This window comes from Gorilla gorilla, chromosome 4 (genome assembly GCF_029281585.2).
Source record: "Gorilla gorilla gorilla isolate KB3781 chromosome 4, NHGRI_mGorGor1-v2.1_pri, whole genome shotgun sequence".
Taxonomy (NCBI): Eukaryota; Metazoa; Chordata; class Mammalia; order Primates; family Hominidae; genus Gorilla; species Gorilla gorilla.
In genome coordinates, this window is record NC_073228.2 from 184,482,638 (window position 1) to 184,499,990 (window position 17,353).

The 17,353-nt window shown below is 44.7% G+C and overlaps 1 protein-coding gene across 4 annotated transcripts in view; it reads left to right on the forward strand.

Moving 5' to 3' along the window:
- The first annotated feature begins 452 nt into the window (after positions 1 to 452).
- CNOT6 (CCR4-NOT transcription complex subunit 6) overlaps positions 453 to 17,353 on the forward strand; it is an 84,858-nt gene continuing 67,957 nt past the window's right edge. For 2 of the 4 annotated variants that reach the window (XM_031011034.3, XM_031011035.3), the window contains exon 1: positions 453 to 838. The gene's annotated coding sequence lies outside the window, so the exon portion shown is untranslated. Of the gene's footprint in view, positions 839 to 1,049; positions 1,457 to 1,723; positions 1,828 to 17,353 lie in introns of those variants that run through there. The other 2 variants (XM_055389526.2, XM_063707079.1) reach the window with 2 other exon arrangements.

The window sequence follows — 17,353 nt, forward strand, 5'->3', positions numbered from 1 at the left end:
AATGGCGTGAACCCGGGAGGCGGAGCTTGCAGTGAGCAGAGATCGCGCCACTGCACTCCAGCCTGGACAACAGAGCGAGACTCCATCTCAAAAAACAAAAAAAAAAAGTGGACAACCTGGGGCGGAAAAAGAAGTAGATGAAAAATGGAGGAGCGCTAAGGAGAGGAGAAAACAGAAGTGCCAAGGCAGGAAAGGAGCGAGGAGAGCGGGAACAGAAGGAGACGAAGGATGGATGGAGGGGAAGGGATGGAGGGCGGCAAGCAGGGAGGCAGGGCCCGCAGCGCGCCGGACCGGGCCACCGCTCTCCAGCGCGGGGGTAAGGGGGCGGGGCCTGGGCAGCTGCGTGCCGGGAGCGACCCCCGCACCGAAGGGCGGATGGTTGTGCCCGGCGACGGCGGCCAATGAGCGGCCAGGATGTTGGAGCGCCGGCGGCGGTCCGGGCGCTCGCTGGCTGAGGGACGGCGGCCGCCGCCATGATGCTTGTTTGCTTTCAATGAAAACGAGGGGGGCGCGGAGGAGGAGGCGTCGGCGTCGGTGGCGGCGGCGACGGCGGCGCGGAGGCGAAGGCAGCGGCGGGCGCGGCGAGGAGGGCGAGGCCGGGGGCCGAGAGGGCGGGAGGGCGTAGTGGCGGCCCGTCGGGGCGGCTGAGGCGGGCAGCTGAAGCAGTGGCTCTCGGAGGGGGAACAAAGAGCAGCGACTAAGGCGGCAGAGGAGCGGCGGCGGTGGCGGCGCTGCAGCAGCGGGCGGGACTGGTATGGTGGTTCCACAGGTCAGACCCCGCTGCACTCACAGGGAGGAGGAGGCGGCAGCGGCGGAGGAAGGCGGCGCACCCCGAGAGGTGAGCGAGGCAGGCCGGAGGCGCGGTCGGGGCGCCGCTCCTCTCTCCGGCCGCGCACGGACCGCCCCCGTCGGCCGGGCTCGGCCGCGGGCAACTTTAGTTTCGTGGGCAGCGGTCCCGCTCTCCGCAAGCTGGCGGCTGTTGGGGGCCCCTTCGACGCGCCGCGATCACGCCCCGCCCCGGGCCGCGCCCCCGGGCCGAGTCCCTGGGAGGGGGGCGTTGATTGACGGCGGCGGCGGCGGCGCGCAGAGGGGAGGGGGCCGGCGCTGGGCTCCCGGATCCCGGCCGGTCCCGGCTGCCGTCGTCGGAGGAGGCGAGTCCGTGTCCCGGGACTCGTGGCCAAGATGGGTGGCAACTTTTGAGAAGCGACTCTGTGGGTGGCGCGCTGTGTGGAGTGTGGAACTTCGCGCTCCGTGGCCGCAATTACTGTCAAGCGGGAAACCAACTGCTTACCCCTCCCCTAAAATGTTTTTAAAATTCAGTTTAACGCAGATTTTGAGGGAGAGGACGGGGTGGATTACAGGTTAAAGAAGCACTTGGCATGCAATGAGGATGCTTATTTTATAGTATTGCGAAGGATTCGGAGATTGTGCTGGTTTCTGGAAGCAGTTTCCTCTGGTAACCCAAATTGCATCCATCCTTTTTGTTTTTCAACACTAATCGCTATTTTCTTTGGAAACTTCCTTTGACTCTTTACCTCCTTCACCTTCCCCGAAGAGCCTGCTAACCAACACCTGTAGCCTTCTGTTTTTAACTGTTGTTGCCATTGACAGCATTGTGAATGGTCATCTCGCCTGAGCTCTTTGGATTTGTTGTTACTGTGTAAGCTGATGTGTTTTAGATAATCTGCTTCAATCTGAGTTCCCATACTTACCTGTTTTCCAGGTGGATTGTCTCATTGTTAGTGCTGAATCTTCTTGCCTACTTGTATCTGGGAATTTAACTTTGAAGAGGAAGAGAGTGAATATGAATAACTGAAAAATAAAATGGTGTGTAGTAGCACTTTGTATTTTTTACAATATACTAGAATTTACTACTCTAGAACAGATTAGTGGGCTGTAGGAGTGGACGTGGGCCATTGATCAAAAGGGTTTAAAGGCTTTTTTGGGAATTGCTGTTAAGACATTTATCACAGTCTTTATTTAATTTATTTATTGTTTTTGAGACAGGGTCTCACTCTGTCACCCAGGCTGGAGTGCAGTGGCACAGTTCTCGGCTCACTGCAGCCTTCGCCTCCTGGGTTCAAGCGATCCTTTTGCCTCACCCTCCTGACTAGCTGGGACTACCGGCAGACACCACCACGGCTAATTTTTTAATTTTTTGTAGAGTCTTGCTCTGTTGCCCAGGCTGGTCTCCGACTCCAGGGCTCAAGCGATCTTCCTTCCTTGGCCTCCCAAAGTGCTGCAATTACAGGCATGAGCCAACATGCCTGGCCATCACAGTGTTTAGAATGTGATGACTTTTAGAGTAAAATTTAGAATAAAAATTGCTTAATATCTTTAGATCTGTGATCTACTCCAGGTGTTTTGCTTTAAACAAAATACGTGAACAGCTGCTAATGAGAAGACAGACCTTTCTAGGTGGAGGTGACTTGCCCATGGTACTGTAATGAGGAGGGAAAGGACCGGGTTTGTGTGCGTGTGAGAGCGCATGAGTGTGCGACCTAATCGCTAGAGGTTTGTTCTTTTGGGAGGAGGGAGGGTATGTTAATGGTTGGAAGTTATTTCAGGTCACTTCTCAGTCGGTGAACGAGATGCTGAACGAAATGATCGAAAAAGATGATGCAGTTGCCAGGCATGGTGGCTCACCGTGTAATCCCAGAGCTTTGGGAGGTTGAGGAGGGAGGATGGCTTGAGCCCAGGTGTTTGAGACCAGCGAAACCCTGTCTCAGAAAAATATAAAATAACATATATAAAGTCTGTGATAACTGTCACAACGTAGTGAGACCTTGTCTTGATCACTTTATAAAAACGGTGACAAAAGACAGATTTTCTTGTGAGACTGAAGATTTTCTCTGAAAGTCAATCATTAGGTAATTTCCATAGTGTCTTGATAGTGGTGATGCAGCCCAAGCGGCTCCTCTTGAATGCCTGTTCAATTTGTAGGTGTTTTCAGGTTGCTTAAATGTTGTTGGCAAAGTAAAACTACAGTTATTGGGAAATTTCAAACTTTTGAGCAGACATAAGGTTGGTTTATAGAACTTGGTCCTAACTACAAATGTGTAAAGGCATTGTAGGAATTTGCCCACTGTACCTGTAGTTTAAAAGTATGCATTTTATGCCAGGCGCGGTGACTCACGCCTGTAATCCCAGCACTTTCGGAGGCCGAGATGGGTGGATCACCTGAGGTCAGGAGTTCGAGGCAAGCCTGGCCAATATGATGAAACCCTGTCTCTACTAAAAATACAAAATTAGCCAGGTGTGGTGGCGCATGCCTGTAATCCCAGCTATTCAGTAGGCTGAGGTGGGAGAATTGCTTGAACCTGGGAGGCAGAGATTGCAGTGAGCCAGGATCACGCCACTGCACTTCACCCTGGGCAACGAGTGAAACTCCGTCTCAAAAAAAAAAAAAAGTATGCATTTTGGTGAATGCTTAGACATTCCAGTACCTATATTTGCCTTCTTATATTCTTTAAATGATAAACCTTTTTCATAGTGCAACAGAAAAGGATAATATGTGTAAGACATATTGGAATAAATGGTTAAGGCAGCTCACAGCTGTATTCTTTGGGCCGTTAGGGGTGAGGGATCAGTATGTTCAGCACCTTTAGAACCCATTCCCATATGCAGGGTCCACTGGCTTGGGAAGCTCTGCTTGAAAGCATTTATTACTTTGGAAAAGTCCTAATAGGCTCAGCTAAAAATGTATGTTTTACTGGGAAAACCAAAGAGTTGGATATGTAGATATCTTTATACCCATTACTCATACAGTCATTTTATAACAAAAGTGTGATTAATAAAACGCTGTGTATGTGAAATTAAGAATTGCTGAGACTGGGCGCGGTGGCTCATGCCTTTAATCCCAGCACTTTGGGAGGCCGAGGCGGGCGGATCACCTGAGGTTAGGAGTTCGAGACCAGCCTGACCAACATGGAGAAACCCTGTCTGTACTAAAAATACAAAATTAGCCAGGCGCAGTGGCACATGCCTGTAATCCCGGCTACTCGGGAGACTGAGGCAGGAGAATCGCTTGAACCTGGCAGGCAGAGCCTGCAGTGAGCCAAGAGCACGCCATTGCACTCCAGCCTGGGCAAAAAGAGTGAAACTCCATCTCAAAAAAAAAAAAAAAAATGCTGAGTAAACTGTAAACATATACTGTATGCATAGCTGGGGTGCATTAGAGTATAATGGAATGTACTGTATTTTGGTACTTGAATAAGTAATTAGCGAGGTGGGGGGTTATTTGATCCAAGATGAGGACTCATTTAGGCTGTCTCCACTTTACTCTTTGGCCTTCACCTCTCCTTCATCCATTTATATTGTCTTGGTAACTTCAGTTACACGTTAAGGTATGTACTGGCCATAGTGTTCTAACACTGAGAATTCAAAGACCAATAATACTCCGATTTTGCCTTCTCGTAGTGTATAGGCTTCATAGGTGCACAGAGTGCTGTGGGAGAACACAATAGAGAATGATTAAACTTGTGGAGCGTGTGGGGGCAGTTTACGGAAAATAACACTGAATAGGAATTTGCCAAACTGGGGAGAGGGAGTCATGTCAAACAGAAGGAAGTGTGGGTGCACTGAGGTGTCAAGTGTTAGGGTAAGGCTAGTGATAAGGTGTTACTGGAACAGTGGGAATGACTCGAGATGAGCCTGCAAAGGTGTGTCTGGTCTAGATTTTGAAGGACCAGGCTTGCTAAGCTAAAAGGGAAGTGTATAGCTTTATCTGACAGCAGGAGAGAGAGCCAAAATATTGTTAGCAGAGGAGCAAGGCGATTTAGAGGTCACTTTGGCATCCCTGTGGAGAATAGAGTGGAGGCCCTACGAGTGTATATTTGAGATAGTATGGAGTTAGTGACTTTGAATCTGTTTTTTTCTTTTTTTCTGAGATGAAGGCTCGCTTGGAGTGCGGTGGCGCAATCTCGGCCCACTGCAACCTCCGCCTCCTGGGTTCCAGCCATTCTCCTGCTTCAGCCTCCCGAGTAGCTGGGATTACGGGCTCCTGCCACCATGCCGACTAATTTTTTTGTATTTTTAGTAGAGGCAGGGTTTCACCATGTTGGCCAGGCTGGCTTCAAACTCCTGACCTCAAGTGATCTGCCCACCTTGGCCTCCCAAAGTGCTGGGATTACAGGCGTGAGCCACCATGCCTGGCCTGGATCTATTTTTAACTTGGATATGGTGTCTCCTGAGACTGTGGTCCCTTAAGGGACTTTAGGGCTATGCCCATTTGCTCTATAATACAGGGTCATTTAAAATCAAAATGTCAGTATGTTTTGGAAGAAGTTAAAAGCAGTCAAAGCAATGAAAGTTATAAAATGTTACTCATGAAAGTTCAGGTGTTGAGAATACTTGTCTTCTGAGTTAGGCTTAGGCAGGCTATAGACCTTAAGCTGGAAAATTCAACCCTATGTACACTTGAAATCAAAGCCACCAAGCTTAAAAAGTTACCAGTATCCTGATGGTTTGCTAGGATATGGGTTGTAAACATTTTGTGAAATTTTGGGGGGAAGGCAGTTTTCTCTCTAGTAAATTATTGGAGTTGGAATAGTGAGACTAGCTTAAGGTCTAAGAAGTTCTCATACAACTGTTAATTTATACAGTCAGTTCTGCTGTAAAGCAACATACAGGTTTCTAAAAATCACTGCTTTGCAGAATCGTGCAGTAGAAATGACTTACAAATGGGGTTGGGGTACAACACTCTAAAGCTTTATCAGTGACACATTTAAAAAAAGGAACCTGGTAAAAATGATAGAACGGTTTTACACCTTGACTGGTTAAGAAATATATAGATACTGTAATAAATGTGGCATTTTCTTGGAAAAAGCCCTGGTTTGCTTGTGGAAAGGGATGTCAGAAAGGTTGCTGCTGGTGAGTTACTGTGAAGTGGTAGAAGAATTACCTATAATCAGATGGAAGGTTGTAACACCAGAAGCAAATAGGTGTGGCTCTTAACCCATAGTAAACTGACTTAGCTGGTGGGTGTTTGAAGTGTGTTTCATGTATTTCTACACAGTTCAGTTCGACTGGGTGCAAGCTTTCTCCCTTCATCTAGTGTTTATGTGACAGAATAGCACACAAATAAACAGGAAATATGGATTGTGCTCAAATTGTTCTCTAATTTGTGTATCAATCACACTGGAACAAATTCACCTTTTCTTTTCTTTTTTTTTTCCCCCTTTTTCTTTCTTTTGCTTTTCCTTTTCCTTTTCCTTTTCTTTCTTGACAGGGTCTCACTCTGTGTCACCCAGGCTGGAGTGATGGTGACTTGCTGCAGCCTTGACCTCCCAGGTTCACCCCAGCCTCCTGAGTACCTGGTATCACAGGTGTGTGCCACCACACCTGGCCGATTTTTCTTATTTTTAGTAGAGATGAGGTCTCTCTACGTTGCCCGGTTTGGTCTCACACTCCTGGGCTCAAGCAGTCCTCCTGCCTCGGCCTCCCAAAGTGCTAGGTTTATAGGTGTGAGCCACTGCACCTGCACCTGGCCGAATTCATGTTTTCTTTTCTTTTCTTTTTTTTTTTTTTTGAGATGGAGTCTCACTCTGTCGCCCAGGCTAGAGTACAGTGGCGCCATCTAGGCTCACTGCAGGCTTCGCCTCCCGGGTTCACGCCATTCTCCTGCTTCAGCCTTCTGAGTAGCTGGGACTACAGGCACCTGCCATCACGCCTGGCTAATTCAAATTCACGTTTTCAAAACAAGTTTTATAGTTGATTATACTTGTTTAATACTAGTTTTAAATAGTACTATAACTCAGTTTCAAAAATACTTGTTGAACAATCTATGTGTCAGGTACCATGCTACCTTTGTGGGGCTTACAGTCTTTTGTCCCAAGTAGGTGTATAGTGTTGTGGAGAAAGACAAATGAACCAATAGAGTACTCATCGGGTTATACAGTAATTAAGAAAGCACAAAGCATTTTGGGCATGCTAAGGAAGGAGAAAGTCATTCTGCTTGGAAAACCCAGGGAGTCATCTCAGAGGTCTTTAAGCTGGATTTTAAAGGATGAATAGGGATTTGTTAGGTTGAGTAGGACAGGGAGAAGGAACAGCATATTGGGAACAACATGGGCTGTGGAGCGTAAGACACAGGGATGAGAGGGACAGGAAGAGTGGTCAGAAACAGCTTGTGAATAGTTGTAAGGTTTTTCATAAAGTGTTGAGATTTCCTGTATATGATAGAAATCCAGTGAGAGTTTAGGTGGATATGGGAGAGCAAGTGGTTCATGTACACACTTTTTCAGGAGGCACGTAATGAAAATGTAGAAGCTGGATTAAAGGAGTTAGAGTTCATTTACGTCCTGTGAGAACTCAAGTACATCAGCATAGGGGATAGAAAAGCACAGGACACCAGAATTAGGGACAGACTAGCCATGAGCTATAAAAATAGGAAAGAGTTGAGTATGATTCAGAACTTGTTTAGCTTAGAGAAATGTTGGTATGATTTAACTTGGGAAATAGAAGAACAGATTTGGACAAGGAAAGTAGAATAGTTTGATTTTTGATCCTGTTAAGTTTGACATACCTCCTGGATACTTAGGTGGATATGTCTAACAGATATCTGGACCAGAGAGCGGTTTGGGGTTTGATAGATTTGGTCATTGTATAGTTGGCATTGGAAGTTAGGGGATTACTCAGGAAGAGTGTGTGAACAAATGTTTTTCACCCTTTTGACAGAGGTAAGATCTCCATTTGAGAATCGGTTAAGAATTATGGACTCTGCTGAAGGGAATGAAAGTATGCATATATGCAAGTGTGAAACTTATGGACCACAAGAGGAGAGGACTAAGGGAACCCTAAGGAACAGCTAATATTTTGTTTTGGACAGCATTGAAATGGTTGAAGAGACAAGGGCAGAACAGGAGAGAGTAATGCTACAGATGCCAAGAGAGGTCATAGTGCCAAGAAAGAAGGAGTTTTCAGTAGTGATCATTGTGCCCAGGTTTAGGGTGGGATGAGATATGGAAATGGGTTGATAGGATTTGGCAGGTGGGGGAATGAATGCGGGAAAATTTTTATGGGACCAGGGCATATATAAGTCAGATAGTAGATTGGGCGGAGGAGCAAATGGGAGATTAAGATGAAGAAGGTTATAGACTACTATTTGGAAAAATTTAAACCAGAAGAGAAGGAAGGAAGTTTAAAGAGGAGACAGGGTCGAGAGAAGGTAGGCACCTGCGTTAGTCACCAGCTTTGTTTCCTTAAGTCCGAAACTTAGGAAATAAATTTGTAATGTATATTGCATGTATGTTTCCAAACGTTCCCCTGATCTATTGGTTGAAATTATTGCATTTTTATTTGGTCATACAAAATTGTTTTGCCTGCGGAATTTTATGTGATTTCAAAAACAATAAAAAAACCTCTTTCTCATTAGCGATAGAGATTATCTGATGTAAACTCATAATATTACAACTTTCAGCCTTCGGTTACTAGAAGAAGAAGATTTGTCCTCATTAGCAGTAGAGATTATCTGATGTAAACTCATAATATTACAACTTTCAGCCTTCGGTTACTAGAAGAAGAAGATTTGCTTTCATATGCCATATACTAGGTTTGCACTTATGTTGTGCTCCATTGCCCAAACTTTGGTTAAATATTTGATGTGGTTTTAGGTGTAAAATAGTAGCAAAGAGGAAATCATTAGACATGGTCATTTTCTTTCAAAGTTATTGCTACAAACACATAGAGACTTAATAAATTAGCCAGTGGCTCTGTGTATCCAAATACAGAGTATTACAGGTGATTAGCTAGGTGCATTGAGTGGTTGTATATAGTTTTACTAGGCAGATTTTGATTATACGGAGATAGATGTGTTAGTAATCTTTCCTAATTAAAAACCAAACAGAGATGAAGATATGACTTGACTAAGTTAAATCAAAAATTGTATTGCACTCAGCCTTTTGGGAGGCAAACATTTTTCTTCTGTAAGGTTATGTATTGTTGTTAAGTAAACACTTCAGCATCATAAAACAATATTTGATGAAGCTAACTGCCATGTTTTACACCAGTAGTTTCCTTTGTTAATCTAAAATTATGACAATGATAACTATAGTTTATAGACTAAAGAATTGTCATTTGGTTTTTAGTTTTATGGAAACTATAGAAACTCAAAGATTTAGGGGTTCATAACCACTGAAGAAAAAAATGATATTGAATGCCGGTGGTGCAGTGGGCTCTGCTGCTTTACATGTGTCTCATTTAATCCTCACACCAAAATTGTGACATAGATACCACCAATTTATAAGTGAGGAAATTTAGGCATTAAAGATGATTGTAAACCCATCATTTCAAGCCAGGACTTGGTGCAGGTCTGACTCTAGTTTGTATTTTTTTTTTTTTTTTTGAGATGGAGTTTTCACTCTTGTAGCCCAGGCTGGAATGCAGTGGAGCAATCTCGGCTCACTGCAACCTCTGCCTCCTGGGTTCAAGCGATTCTCCAGCCTCAGCTTCGCGAGCAGCTGGGGTTAGAGGTACGTGCCACCATGCCTGGCTAATTTTTTGCATTTTTGGTAGAGACAGGGTTTTGCCATGTCGGCCAGGCTGGTCTCGAACTCCTGACCTGAAGTGATGTGCCCGCTTCGGCACCCCAAAGTGCTGGGATTACAGGTGTGAGCCACTGCCCCCGGCCCCAGTTTGTATTCTTACTGACACTGTGCCCTACTTCCTTTTTTTTTTTTTTTTTTTTTTTGAGACAGAGTCTCACTCTGTCATCCAGGCTGGAGTGCAGGGGCGCCATCTTGGCTTACTGTGACCTCTGCATCCCAGGTTCAAGCGATTCCCCTGCCTCAGCCTCCCGAGTAACTGGGACTACAGGCGTGCGCCACCACACCCAGCTAATTTTTTGTATTTTAGTAGAGACAGGGTTTCACCATGTTGGTCAGGATGGTCTCGATCTCCTGGACCTTGTGATCTGCCTGCCTCAGCCTCCCAAAGTGCTGGGATTACAGGCGTGAGCCACTGCGCCCAGCCCCTTTTTCTTCTTAACACACTCTCATGGTATTATGACTTGGAATGGTCCTTTGAGGTTAATTTGATAATATAGGAAGACCCAATTGTTGGCCCAAATTTATAACCATTTACACTAGTAGTTGATCATGTTGACATAATAGTGCTAAGTGGCAGAATCTTTGTTAATATTTGTGATTCTCTTTTTGGTTATGGATCAAAAACCTCCCAAGAGTCCACATAAGAGTACTTTTCATGCTAGTCAAAAATTCAGTTCTAAAGCATTTCATTATTTTGGAAAAGGCAGTCTGTTATACATCTGTAGTCAAAAAGCAGTGTATGGCTTTCAAATTTTCTGAAACATTATCAGTGGCCTTAGAGTAAGATTCTAGTGTTGTTAAAGGCTTCTTGATACTTTGTAAGGTCAACATTTTATGAATAATTTTCTTTTGTAGTTTTAAGGGGAAAAGACTAGTGGATCAAAACTGATTGCTCATACATTACAACTTCCCAAGTCATTGTGTATCTGAATTGGCAGCCTAGAGTAAATATTGAATGGCTCAAAAGACCAAGATTCCCACTAGATAGTAGTACTTAGAATATTATGGTTCATTGCAAGAGTGGGGGCAGTAAATAGATTTTGGAAAGTCTGGCAAAAGGTAAGAAAAATGCAAAGATTCACGTTGGCATAAATATTAAGGTGCTGAAGTGATAAACTAAATAGTGGTTGCTTGTCTCATGGTAAGAGAACAGATTTAGGATTGATGACTTCCCCACTGCTTACCTTTTTAATCTTGGTGAGATTTTACTACACAAATCATGGTTTTGACTTAATACCTTACATTAGTGGGCAGACTTTAAAGAGATTTGTGGAACTGAGACAGTGTCACTCTTCTCACTAAATTTTACTTTGTTTTTTAAAATAGTTTTCATTAAAATGTCATTTAACATGTGATAGGTTTATTACTGTTATAGAGTTCATAAATATTTTTAAAGTTCTCAGTTCTAATTTGATTCTTATTGATAATTGATAGCTATAACCCACATCAATGAAAGTTCTGAGGTACTAGTTAAATTTTTTTTTTTTTTTTTTTGAGACGAAGTCTTGCTCTGTCCCCAGGCTGGAGTGCAGTGGCGCGATCTTGACTCACTGCAAGCTCCGCCTCCCAGGTTCACGCCATTCTCCTGCCTCAGCCTCCCGAGTAGCTGGGACTACAGGCCTCCGCCACCACACCCAGCTAATTTTTTTTGTATTTTTAGTAGAGACAGGGTTTCACCGTGTTAGCCATCCTGGTCTCGATCTCCTGACCTCGTGATCCACCCACCTCTGCCTCCTAAAGTACTGGGATTACAGGCGGTACTAGTTAATTTTTTTTTTTTTTTCTTTTTGAGACGGAGTCTGGCTCTGTCACCCAGGCTGAAGTGCAGTGGCGCGATCTCGGCTCACTGCAAGCTCCGCCTCCCAGGTTCACGCCATTCTCCTGCCTCAGCCTCCCGAGTAGCTGGGACTACAGGCCTCCGCCACCACACCCAGCTAATTTTTTTTTGTATTTTTAGTAGAGACAGGGTTTCACTGTGTAGCCATCCTGGTCTCGATCTCCTGACCTTGTGATCCGCCCACCTCGGCCTCCCAAAGTACTGGGATTACAGGCGGTACTAGTTATTTTTTTTATTTTTATTTTTTTTGAGACGGAGTCTGGCTGTGTCACCCAGTCTGGAGTGCAGTGGCGCGATCTCGGCTCACTGCAAGCTCCGCCTCCCAGTTTCACGCCATTCTCCTGCCTCGGCCTCCCACGTAGCTGGGACTACAGGCGCCCACCACCATGCCCGGCTAATTTTTTGTATTTTTTAGTAGAGACGGGGTTTCACTGTGTTAGCCAGGATGGTCTTGATCTCCTGACCTTGTGATCCGCCTGCCTTGGCCTCCCAAAGTGCTGGGATTACAGGCTTGAGCCACTGAGCCCAGCCAAGTACTAGTTAATTTTTAAGACTGCAAAAGGGTCCCGAGATGGTAGTGTTTTGAGATCTGCTGTCTTAGTGTATTGTGGAGGGTTTGGGACTATAAAGTATAGGTGAGGAGGTTAATTTGGGAAAGATGATGCATCTGAGACATAAATGAGGGGCTCATGATCCCAGCAACATATTATTTGGATAATGAACAGAAGATCTTGGTCTTGCAAGTGATAGAATTCTTGAGAATGAGGCTGTGGTAGAATAGAAAGACTAGCTTTGGAGTTAGATTGTCCCTGGTTCAAATCCCAGCTCTACAATTCAGTTACTAAGTGTGCGATCTTGGGCAAATTGCATAAACTGTGGGTCTCAGTTTCCTCTTCTACAAGATGAAGGTAGAATCTACCTCATGGGTTGCTGTGAGAATTAAATCAAGGTCATAGAGGTAAATTATTGCATAGTAGTTGAAAGCACAAACTCGAATCAGACTTGGGTTAAAATAACAGTTGTGTCATTTAGTATCCCTGTGACCTCAGGGACGTTACTTATTCTCCGGACCTTCTTTCTTTATGTAAGGATTATAATAGTGTCTGCTTACAAGAGTTCTGAGGGTTAAATGAGATAATGCATGTAAAGTGCTGGATAGACCTGGCAGGTAATGAGTGCTCACAGAATAGTTGGCTACTATATGCCTAGTGCAGTGCATGGCAGATAGGTGCCCAACACACTTTTGCCATTACACCTATCTATTTGATGTTTGCTCTTATTTTGCCGTAGCGTGTCACTAAGATAGATTTTTTATAGTTTAACCTTTAAGTTTGTCCCCTTGCTTCTTACCTCAGGCTATCCCAGAACCAGTATTTTTAGTTCTCTTGTATATTAAAGTCCTTTCTGTTTTCTTTAGATTTTGCCATTTAGGTAATAGTTTTTCTTATTCCTAGTAAGATAGGCACTGCTTTTAAGGCTTCTTTTGCACTCCTACAAAATGTTTGCTTTTATACTATCCTGGCTTTTCCCTTTAAATTCATATAAGCATTACCTGAATATTTGCCAAGCTCTGGAGTTATAAAAATATTTAAGATATGTAAATGGAAGAAGCCTGTGTTACAGAATGTGAGATAAAAAAATACTAAGGCAGGTTTAATGAATACAACAGTAGACATGTTTTCAAGGTTTAGCATAGCTCAGAGCTGGAAACAATACACTTCTGTGTTTGGGAGGGATATGGAGGAAGGTTGTAATGGATGTTTTAAAGTTGAATGTCTGAGTTGGCATTTGAAGGATGACTAGGGGCCTTTTGGCGTCTGGGGCGTTTCAGGCAGAAGACATAGCATTGCTAAGGCATGAAGGTTTCTGAGGGATAAGTGGGAATTAGGGAGATCCAAGATGATACTAAGGAGGTATACAGAGATCAAGTCAAACTCAACTTACTTGTTTTGTAAATGAGCCTGGGTTTCCTGTTTCCAAGGGTATTGAGATGAACAAGATATAGTTTTAGGGGCCCAGTGTGGTGGCTCACGCCTGTAATCCCAACACATTGGGAGGCCCAGGCGGGCAGATCACCTAAGGTCAGGAGTTCGAGACCAGCCTGGCCAACATGGTGAAACCCTGTCTCTACTAAAAATACAAAAAAATTAGCCAGGCGTGGTGGTGGGTGCCTGTAATCCCAGCTACTCTGGAGGCTGAGTTAGGAGAATCACTTGAACTCGGGAGGCAGAGGTTGCAGTGAACCGTGGTCACGCCACTGCACTCCAGCCTGGGCGACAAGAGCGAGACTCCGTTTTAAAAACAAAAAAAGATACAGTTTAAGGAACATGATGTACTTGTATTTCTAGGACTGTCACTTTGGACGGTATATTTAGTACATTCTTGCACTGCTATAAAGAAATGCGTGAGATTAGGTAATTTATGAAGAAAAGGGGTTTAATTGGCTCTTGGTTCCACAGGCTGTGCAGGAAACGTGGCTGGGGAGGCCTCAGGAAACTTAAAACCATGGAGGAAGGTGAAGGGGAAGCAGGTAGTCTTCACGTGGCCAGAGCTGGAGGAAGCTGGGGTGGAGATGCTACACACTTTTAAACAACCAGATCTTGCGATAACTCACTTTCTGAGACAGCACCAAAGGGGAAAAGCCACCCCTGTAATCCAGTCACCTCCCACTAGGCCCCACCTCCAGCACTGGGGATACAATTTGACATGACATTTGGGTGGGAACACAGACCCAGACCATATCAGACCGTATCTAGGATGGATTAGAGATGGGGAGAGTGGTGGAAGAAAGACTATGGGTGTGAGACTGTTGGAATAGCTCAGGTAAGAGCTGAGGGAATTAAGGCAGAGTGGGTGAGAGATTTAGGAAGTAAAATGGGCTAGAGTTGGAGACTGGATATGAAGACTGTGACTAGGTAAGGAAGGGTGAAGGATATGCTCATATTTTTGGTTTGGAAATCTGGGTAGTAAATATAGGAGAAAGGGCAGGATTGAAGACCAAGATGATAATTTGTTTTTTTAGTATGAGACGGAGTCTCGCTCTCTCACCCAGGCTGGAGTGCAGTGACGTAATCTTGGCTCACTGCAACTTCTGCTACCTGGGCTCAAGCGATTCACCTGCCTCAGCCTCCTGAGTGGCTGGGACTACAGGCGCACGCCACCATGCCCAGCTAATTTTTGTATTTTTATTAGAGACGGGGTTTCACCGTGTTGGCCAGGATGGTCTTGATCTCCTGACCTTGTGATCCACCTGCCTCAGCCTCCCAAAGTGCTGGGATTACAGGTGTGAGCCACCACGCCCAGCCTAGTAAAGTTTTTTATTTTATGTTTTTATTTTTTCAAGGCAAGGTCTCACGGTCACCCAGGCTAGAGCACAGGTGCCATCATGGCTCACTGCAACCTCAATCTCTAGAGCTCAAGCAATCCTTCCACCTCATTCTCCCAGGTAGCTGGGACTGCAGGTGTGTGCCAACATGCCCAGCTTATTTTAATTAATTAATTAATTTTATTATTATTATTATTATTTTTTTGAGAGGGAGTCTCACTCTCACCCAGGCTGGAGTGCAGTGGCGCGATCCTGGCTCGCTGCAACTCTCGCCTCCCGGGTTCAAGCAATTCTCCTGCCTCAGCCTCCCGAGTAGCTGAGACTATAGGCAAGTACCACCATGCTCAGCTAATTTTTGTATTTTTAGTAGAGACGGGTTTCACCATATTGATCAGGCTGGTCTCAAACTCCTGACCTCGTGATCCACCTGCGTTGGCCTCCCAAAGTACTGTGATTACAGGCGTGAGCCACTGCGCCCGGCCTGTTTTATTTTATTTTTATTTTTTTATTTTGAGACAAGGTCTGGTTCTGTCACCCAGGCTGGAATGCAGTGGTGCGATCTTGGCTCACTGCAACCTCCGCCTCCTGGGCTCAAGCCGTCCTCCCGCCTCAGGCTCCCAAGTAGCTGGAACTACAGGGGCATGCCACCACTCTTGGTTAATTTTGGTATTTTTTTTTCTACAGACCAGGTTTTGCCATGTTACTGGTCTTGAACTCCTGGGCTCAAATAATATGCCAGCCTTGGCTTCCCAAACTGCTGGGATTACAGTTGTGAGCCACTACACCCGCCCTTGATTTTTTTTGTTTTTGCTTTTGTCTTTTTGAGTTGGAGTTTTGCTCTTGTTGCCCAGGCTAGAGTGCAATGGTGGATTCACGTCTCATTGCAACCTCTGCCTCCGGGTTCAAGTAGTTGAGATTACAGGCATGCGCCACCACACCTGGCTAACTTTTTGTGTGTGTGTGTGTGTGTGTGTGTGTGTGTATTTAGTAGAGATGGGGTTTCTTCATGTTGGTGTAACTCCTGACCTCAGGTGATCCACTTGCCTCGGCCTCCCAAGGTGCCGGGATTACAGGCGTGAGCCACCACACCCAGCCTAATTTTTTATTTTTACGTAGAGACAGGATCTCCCTATGCTGCCCAGTCTGGAACTCCTGGGCTGAAGTGATCCTCCTACCGTGGCCTAGTAAGACCTTTTTGATACCTTGATGTTTTTTTTTTTTTCACTAGCTACTCTTTGTTAAATTCCTCCTATGCAATTCATATGGTTTGCTTTGGGAGATTATCACGGGGTTCTGATACCAAGATACCTGCCATAGTATCATCAGCAATTTATAGTAGTCTCAAAATGTGTAGTTATGATTTAAGTTTTGCCTGTTAGTCAAGAGTAGTTATCTTTTGCAGAAGCTTTTTGTTGTTGCTGTTTTTTGTTTGATTTCCTACAAGGAAAGACTAATGATAGACATTTGCCACTAAGGACAGCTCCTAAATGAGGTTTATCGTCTGTAAACCTTTTTTTTTTTTTTTTTTAAGAGATGGCGTTTTTCTGTGTTGCCCAGGCTGGAGTGCAGTGGCTATTCACAGGTGCAATCATAGCACGCTATAGCCTCAAACTCCTGGGCTCAGCCTATCCTCCTACCTCAGCCTTCTGAGTAGCCAGGACTTCTATCCGTAAACTTTTAACTGGCCAATATGTGAAGGAAACCTGACTAGAAAGAGAAAGAAACAAATGTGATGACATTGGGAGGCAGCAGATTTTGGGTTTGAAGTGAGAGTAGAAGTGCCTTAACTGAATTGAGGCTGCGAGAAAGGCTTGTGACTATCGTCTAATGGAGCTAAGTGGGTTTGTTTATACTAGAGGCACAGGCACATATTTTTAATTTGTAGAATTCAAATCATACACTTGGCAAAACAGCAGGCGAATATATTAAAGAATGTGGTAGGCCTGCCATCTCAGTCATAATTGTAATTTGAAATTCCAGAGTATGTGTATTTAAAAATAGCATTTATTAAATTATTGTCTTTATATGACATTTAAATGTTCATTATCTAAAAGTTTTTAATATACCTATAAATGAATTGTCATTTAGATTGTATTCAAAGAGGGACTAATTTTTGGGTGAGTGTCTTTTGAGTAGTGGCTTGGGGCTTTTTGTTTTGTAATGATGGAAAATAGGACAGTTACTTTTTTTTTTGCGACAGAGTCTCGCTCTCGTCACCCAGGCTGGAGCGCAGTGGTGCCATCTCAGCTTACTGCAACCTCCATCTCCCGGGTTCAAGCTATTCTCTTGCCTCAGCCTTCTGAGTAGCTGGGACTACAGGCACCTGCCACCATTCCTGGCTAATGTTTATACTTTTAGTAGAGATGGGGTTTCGCCATGTTGGCCAGGCTAGTCTCGAACTCCTGACCTCAGGTAATCTGCCTGCCTCGGCCTCCCGAAGTGTTGGGATTACAGGTGTGAGCCACCGTGTCCAGACAGGAAGGTTTTTTTTGGCATATGTTTGTAATTTGATTTCCTTTCTTTGGATAATTCCTTTTCCATTTTTAAATATAATTAAATTTTTTGGGGGGCAGGCACAGTGGCTCATGCCTGTAATCCCACCACTTTGGGAGGCCAGGGTGGGGAAATCGCTTGAATTCAGGAGTT